We start from the raw sequence: 7,912 nt of genomic DNA, 5'->3' as shown, positions 1-7,912 counted from the left end.
TCTGATTTCGGTTGCTTCGTTCTTACAGTTTAATGCTAAGTTGGCTTCTAGCGGCAAGTGGTCGCTCTGGGCTCTGTCGCCTATCTTAAATTCTTGTACATTGTCATACAACGGGAGTGTAACTAGAATAAAGTCTAAATAGGATGAGGCAAATGACGAGTATTGATGATTGGTTGTAAGTCAACCTTATAGACCAGCTATCCTAGTAGCGTGGATACGAGCAGTCTAAGGCTAAAGACTCGAGAGGGCGTGTTAAGCCAGCTGTTATACCACACATATACCCCTTGAACACCAAGTGAAAGGACACCACACAAGTGTTATGAAAATAAACAGTTATTTATTAAGAATCACAACAGCCCTGTACTCTTTATGAGGACAGGGTACTAAGCACAAACCAAAACTCTTACAAAAATACTTAAGTTAGCACAGTATATACAAATGCCCGAGGGGCACGGAAAACCATATACTTGAAAAGTGGAATGCGAAATTACTAGCAGGTAAGTACAGTACTAATAGGCTTTGGAATCGCTAGGACTTGACTATAGAATCGTTAGATTACTTCTGGGAGACCCAGGGGACTCGGGTGCAGTGTGTGCACTCTCACGCGAGATGCGGGACAAAGTCTATGGTAGCTAGAAATTGCAAAGTTAGTGTTCTCGGGCGAACCCGACCTGGTAGGGAGAAAACGAAAGTAGATTCTGACCCTTGGATAGTGAGGCTATGCTGGGGCACCGAAATGCCGAAGTTACCTAGCCCAGGGGCTGCAGCTGCATAGGACTCAAAAGACGTCGGGAATCCTCGTTGACGGACCAGGAGCCTGGAAGAAAGAAGTTGCTGGCAGGCGACCAGTGAAGAAAGTTCGGTGGATCCAAGCCTGGATCGATGGAAGATGACACCTGAAAGCAGAGGGGACCAAGTTCGAGACTACTAGCCAGTAGTCAGTGGGCACCAGGAGGGCACCGGATGGTAGCCACCTCGATTAGGTGAGTGGGTGACGCTGTGCTCGAAGATCTCACGGACCAGGAGGCGTTGTCGGCGACCAGGAAGGAGGATCGAGCTGTCCCACGAAGATAGAAGCTGTCGGCGTCGCTGGACCCAGGATTGGGCAACAAAACCTTGGCAAATTCAAGCCCACGCGGTGGACCTAAAATGGCGTCTGGAGTGGACCAGGAGAGTCCGGGGTGCGTCTTTTCAAGAAGGAAGCAAGGGCCAGTCTGGAGCAACCAGACCAGCAGCAGTGATGTCGTCGGGCGTCGTTCAGAAGGCCACAAGCCAGCCGGCTAGTAGCCAAACAACGCGGTGCACAGCAAACAGCAGAAGGGCCCCACGCAGATCGTGGAGATGCAGGGAGGCTGACCTTGGGTGCTGGAGCTGCGCAGGGTCGGGGCTTCTCGGACCCCAAAGCACTCACCAGTGGAGGACACGGTGGGCTTGTTGTAAAGATGTCGTGCAGTCTTGGCGATCGTCGGTCCCTCGAGGTCTCGTCGCACTCACGGTTCTCAGCTTTGCTGTAGAGGTGAGTAGAGGTCAGAGGTGCCAGGGAAGCCGGGTCTCGTCGAGCTGGGTCGTCGGATTCGTGATGAAGGACTTGCAGCAGACCGCAGTGCTCTTTAGGATGGTGCCTGTGGATGCAGGGTGACTACTCCTTAGCCACAAGGGAGAATCTTGATGAAGAAATCTTGAAGTCCTTTCGCAGAAAGTCGTGTCTTGATTCCAAAGATGATCTAATTTGAACAGGGGGCCCGCTCCCATCTTTATACTAGAAAAGGGGGCTGACCCGGTGACTAGGTCCTGCCTATGGGTGGGACTAGGAGGGGGGTGGTTACACCCCTCTCCCCTGCCGGACTTCCCCAGGCCAGGGGCTGGTGTGCCCCTGGAACTGGTTCTGACTGGCCTATACGTAGTGAGCACCGGGGTGCCACTCAGCAGTCACCTTCCTGAAAAGCCCTGCCTACCCAGGATACACAAAACCCTGTCTGGGATGGTGCTAGCACTGCCCCGGACAGGAAACCCTTTGTCCAAGCCTCCCTCGCTGGAAGGACTCCCAGCAGCAGGAGGTCAGACTCGTGTCTGCGGTGGCAGCATCCATTTTGTGGAGCTGAGGCTTTAGTTAACTTTAACCGGGGTTCACAGTTACATACATGTCGTGTCCCTCTAGAAGGGTGGAATGCTAACCCCGTCGCCAGAATTGGCGAGGGGTTAGTATTCCAATTCGTATGACACCTTACTCGACATGTTTTGATAAAGCAATACCAAAGTTGGCATTTAACCGCGAGGATTATAATGCACTTAAGAGTATATGGTATGCGATATCATGGAACAGCTATTAGGACTTGGTTCCGCAAGCTGCAGACAGGCTCAGCTCATGCCAGAGCACCATCTCACACGATTCCAAGCACTCTGCCTTCAGGATTGTCAAGGCCTGCCATAGGAGTGACTGATAGGAATCTGTGTGTCCATTTTAGGGTTAGGTATAGGTATACTACACCTACAGCAAAGGGTGATTACACAACTTTGCCCCAGCTGTCATGCAGCCAGTTGTGTCAAATTTAGGAGGCCAGCCAGGGGTGGCATAATACATGCTGCAGCCCCTGGCAGCCCTGGGTACACCTATGCCCTGAGTTACAGGGTCTGATAAGGTGGCCCAGTACCAATTGGAAATGTACCTAGGGTACATGGAATCCATTTTAAAGAGAGAGCAGTAGGCCTGGGGTCCCGATTGGCAGGGTCCCAGGTCGACTATGTCCAAAACCAGCTAAAACACAGGGCAAAAAGTTGGGGGCAACCATAGTCAGGATGTACCTTCCTACAGCCCCTACGAGCCATGGTGCTTGCTTCATCATAATTAGGCATGCAGTCATTAGCCACAGCTCTGATTATGGGTCACTGAGGTCAGTTTCAATCATTCCTCAAAAACCTAACCATGCAGTCCCCCCTAACTGTGTAGTTATCTTGCTTTACTGCTGTTTGTGTGATTAGCTGGGAGGAGCTCACGGCAGCATCCTCCCAAGAAAAGTGTAGATCGACCGTTCCTTAACTCTTTCTTGCTTCACATACAGATGGCTTGAGGAGGTACAGGGGAGATGCAGGTCTAATAAACAGAATAGAATATCTGCGCCAGGTGTGTTTCTCTGCATTGGTGTCCCATCACAGGCCCACCAGTGTATGTGTGATCTTTGACTCCTGCCAGTTCACAAGCAGGCGGCCAGGAAACGGTTTCAGCCTATCAACCACTGAGGAGATAAAGCCTTTGTATAAGGAATGAGGAAGCAATGAACACATTCAGCCTATCACAGGAGTAGCCCTGAGTGTTCCGAATTATAATTTCTTCATGTCACTGTACGTTATTGAGCCCAAGTAGCTCGCCGTGATCGCATAGTGGTTAGTACTCTGCGTTGTGGCCGCAGCAACCTCGGTTCGAATCCGAGTCACGGCATTGTGGTTGGCAATGTCACGGCAGTTGGGTTTTTCCTTTACAGAATTCCCAAATGTACCAGTTGTTTTTGTAAAATGTCTATTAAAAACAGATCCTTTTCAATATTTAAACGATCTAACAACAAATTATTTAAACACACATGATTATAAGATGTAGGTATACTGTACTTACTGACATAAATTATCGTTCTTGAACATATTTGCGGTAAGGGGAGCGGAGCTCTCCCCCAGGCCAATCAGAATGCAGATGAATGCAGTTGCAGTTGAGTGACATGTGTTGTGGCTGTCTACAGGGAATGCACATATGTAGCTGTCTCGCAGCCCAATCCAGACGTCAATCGAAGACAGGTTTCAATGCAAATAGAGCAGTAAGTGCAGAGAAATGCTCACTCTCTAAAAATGGCATTTATACAATAGTAAGATTAACACCTTAGCTGCGTGTAAACATTTCTCCCCAGTGCTGCGCTGTCCATTAGAACTAGTGCTGAATGGACGTTCAATGGTCGTGCGCAGCACTGGGGAGGTAGCGCTGCTGACGACCATTGGCCGTCAGCAGCACTTAAGGGGTTAAATCCAACCTCACCAGTAGATAGGATTTATCAATAAATAAATAAAGCTTCTCCTCTCTGATATGGAATTACCCCCCAAAAAGTATAAGGGAATACCCAATGCTAACCTATGAGAGGGGCAGACCTCACAGTAGTGAAAAATGTAATAGACTGTTTGATACTACTAGGACATACAAACTACCACAGTACATGTCTTACCTTTTACTTACATAACATGATGCCCCTAGGACTACCTAGGGCCTACCTTAGGGGTTACTGATATGTAATAAAATTGGAGTTTAAGGCTTGGCAAGTAGTTTTAAATGCCAAGTCGAAGTGGCAGTACACTGCAGCACAGGCACTGCAGTAGCAGGCTTGAGACAGGTTTGAAATGCTATTTCTTTGGGCGGCACAATCAGTCCCTGGGTATATGGTATACCACTTTACAAGGGGCTTTCAAGTAAATTAAATCTGTCAGTCAGGTATACTCCAATTATACACATGATTAGGGAAGAAGCACGTGCACTTCAGCACTGATTAGTAGCGATAAAGTGATCAGAGTCCTAAGGCCAACAAAAAGATACAGCAAAATGCGGAGGTGAAAAGCAATAAGGTGGGGTTGGGACCACCTTAAGAATGCAAGGTCTAACAAAAACGAACTAAGGATAACATGAGTAAAACATCAGGTTTCTCTACAGCATTTGGTGAGACAAGTGGGCCTTCTTTTATCTTCCATAAATGCAATCCTTCCCGGACCCCTTTATTATATAGCTCTTCAAGGAAAAAATATAAAGCACTTACAAAGGAGACTCAAATACTCAAAGATGGTAGACTTCTTTAATATGGGACATATACTAAAAGCAGCACGAAAACAGAGTGCAATAGGGTCCAAAAAACTTGAGTGACCCATGAGAGTATGCATGCAAGCCTATGGTATTCCAAACTAGAGATATACGCATGCAATTTATTTTTTTTAGGAGAGAATGTGCCTGCTGAAAAAAACCTTAGTTTTTAAAAAGTGCATTGCAGAATATCAGGAATTTGCTGTGGGACACCTTGAAAACTTGCATACAGATTATGTGCACACACCTTGCAGTCAGTTGTTGTGGCCGAGTGGTTAAGGCGATGGACTAGAAATCCATTGGGGTCTCCCCGCGCAGGTTCGAATCCTGCCGACAACGAGAATCTTTTTAACATCGGCTACAATTTCAGAAGTTAACCTTTAGTATTTCTTCCATGTCAGTTTTATAAATAGGTGGCTTATTTTGGTGTCACTATTGCCATATCACATATTTATTATCGCTCCCCCTTTCATATCTTTGCTATAACTCTCGTCCTTCATTAGCGCTGGTGCAAACGCTTCAAATTATTATACCCTGGCTCTCTCGGTCATACCTGTGCATGCACTTGAAACTTACTTTACCAATAAAAGAAGCAAATAGAGAAATAAAATAAAAGTGCTAGCTGGATTAGGCAAAGACACTTCATAAAACTGCATTTTCTTTTCTATTCTCCCCCGTGTTACAAGCTTAACTGCTCCCTGTGTAATTTCTCTTAACCTGCTGTTCCTGGAAGAGAATTTCATCTACAAGCTCTTTCTGTGTTTTTTCCTAGTCTTTTCTTTCCCTTTTCTTCGATTTGTAACTGTTCCTTTACGTGCTCTATTTAGGCGCCATTAATCTCATTTGAGCTCCTTGTACCTGCTGCTGTTTTCTCCACACCTCATACTGTCTTTTCCCTCTTTCTCTCTTTCTCTGCGGTTGGTGGCTACTTTCCAAAGCGTCTGATGACCCAATGTTCCTTCGTCTTGTTGTCAGACGTGAATTTGAAAAGCAACAAAATCAACAAGCCTTTACCACTCACACATGGCAGAAGTTTATACTTTAATTCAATGAGCTAAGAAAAGTGTGTTGTGGGGCCCCTACGAGCTATGGTGCTTGCTTCATCATAATTAGGCATGCAGTCATTAGCCAAAGCTCTGATTATGGGTCACTGAGGTCAGTTTCAATAATTCCTCAAAAACCTAACCATGCAGTCCCCCCTAACTGTGTAGTTATCTTGCTTTACTGCTGTTTGTGTGATTAGCTGGGAGGAGCTCACGGCAGCATCCTCCCAATAAAAGTGTAGATGGACCGTTCCTTAACTCTTTCTTGCTTCACATACAGATGGCTTGAGGAGGTACAGGGGAGATGCAGGTCTAATAAACAGAATAGAATATCTGCGCCAGGTGTGTTTCTCTGCATTGGTGTCCCATCACAGGCCCACCAGTGTATGTGTGATCTTTGACTCCTGCCAGTTCACAAGCAGGCGGCCAGGAAACGGTTTCAGCCTATCAACCACTGAGGAGATAAAGCCTTTGTATAAGGAATGAGGAAGCAATGAACACATTCAGCCTATCACAGGAGTAGCCCTGAGTGTTCCGAATTATAATTTCTTCATGTCACTGTACGTTATTGAGCCCAAGTAGCTCGCCGTGATCGTATAGTGGTTAGTACTCTGCGTTGTGGCCGCAGCAACCTCGGTTCGAATCCGAGTCACGGCATTGTGGTTGGCAATGTCACGGCAGTTGGGTTTTTCCTTTACAGAATTCCCAAATGTACCAGTTGTTTTTGTAAAATGTCTATAAAAAACAGATCCTTTTCAATATTTAAACGATCTAACAACAAATTATTTAAACACACATGATTATAAGATGTAGGTATACTGTACTTACTGACATAAATTATCGTTCTTGAACATATTTGCGGTAAGGGGAGCGGAGCTCTCCCCCAGGCCAATCAGAATGCAGATGAATGCAGTTGCAGTTGAGTGACCTGTGTTGTGGCTGTCTACAGGGAATGCACATATGTAGCTGTCTCGCAGCCCAATCCAGACGTCAATCGAAGACAGGTTTCAATGCAAATAGAGCAGTAAGTGCAGAGAAAGGCTCACTCTCTAAAAATGGCATTTATACAATAGTAAGATTAAATCCAACCTCACCAGTAGATAGGATTTATCAATAAATAAATAAAGCTTCTCCTCTCTGATATGGAATTACCCCCCAAAAAGTATAAGGGAATACCCAATGCTAACCTATGAGAGGGGCAGACCTCACAGTAGTGAAAAATGTAATAGACTGTTTGATACTACTAGGACATACAAACTACCACAGTACATGTCTTACCTTTTACTTACATAGCATGATGCCCCTAAGACTACCTAGGGCCTACCTTAGGGGTTACTGATATGTAATTAAATTGGAGTTTAAGGCTTGGCAAGTAGTTTTAAATGCCAAGTCGAAGTGGCAGTACACTGCAGCACAGGCACTGCAGTAGCAGGCTTGAGACAGGTTTGAAATGCTATTTCTTTGGGCGGCACAATCAGTCCCTGGGTATATGGTATACCACTTTACAAGGGGCTTTCAAGTAAATTAAATCTGTCAGTCAGGTATACTCCAATTATACACATGATTAGGGAAGAAGCACGTGCACTTCAGCACTGATTAGTAGCGATAAAATGATCAGAGTCCTAAGGCCAACAAAAAGATACAGCAAAATGCGGAGGTGAAAAGCAATAAGGTGGGGTTGGGACCACCTTAAGAATGCAAGGTCTAACAAAAACGAACTAAGGATAACATGAGTAAAACATCAGGTTTCTCTACAGCATTTGGTGAGACAAGTGGGCCTTCTTTTATCTTCCATAAATGCAATCCTTCCCGGACCCCTTTATTATATAGCTCTTCAAGGAAAAAATATAAAGCACTTACAAAGGAGCCTCAAATACTCAAAGATGGTAGACTTCTTTAATATGGGACATATACTAAAAGAGCACGAAAACAGAGTGCAATAGGGTCCAAAAAACTTGAGTGACCCATGAGAGTATGCATGCAAGCCTATGGTATTCCAAACTAGAGATATACGCATGCAATTTTTGTTTTTAGGAGAGAATGT

At 45.5% G+C, this 7,912-nt stretch overlaps 2 non-coding genes across 2 annotated transcripts; both read left to right on the top strand.

The window, feature by feature from the left end:
- The first annotated feature begins 5,082 nt into the window (after positions 1–5,082).
- On the top strand, positions 5,083–5,164 carry TRNAS-AGA (transfer RNA serine (anticodon AGA)). Its single transcript has one exon. It is a non-coding gene; the product is annotated as a tRNA-Ser (tRNA).
- Positions 5,165–6,453: 1,289 nt separating this feature from the next.
- Positions 6,454–6,525, top strand: TRNAH-GUG (transfer RNA histidin (anticodon GUG)). Its single transcript has one exon. It is a non-coding gene; the product is annotated as a tRNA-His (tRNA).
- Positions 6,526–7,912: the final 1,387 nt, after the last annotated feature.

This window comes from Lissotriton vulgaris, chromosome 1_1 (assembly GCF_964263255.1).
Source record: "Lissotriton vulgaris chromosome 1_1, aLisVul1.2, whole genome shotgun sequence".
Lineage (NCBI taxonomy): Eukaryota > Metazoa > Chordata > Amphibia > Caudata > Salamandridae > Lissotriton > Lissotriton vulgaris.
This window is presented reverse-complemented; position numbering and strand designations above follow the sequence as displayed.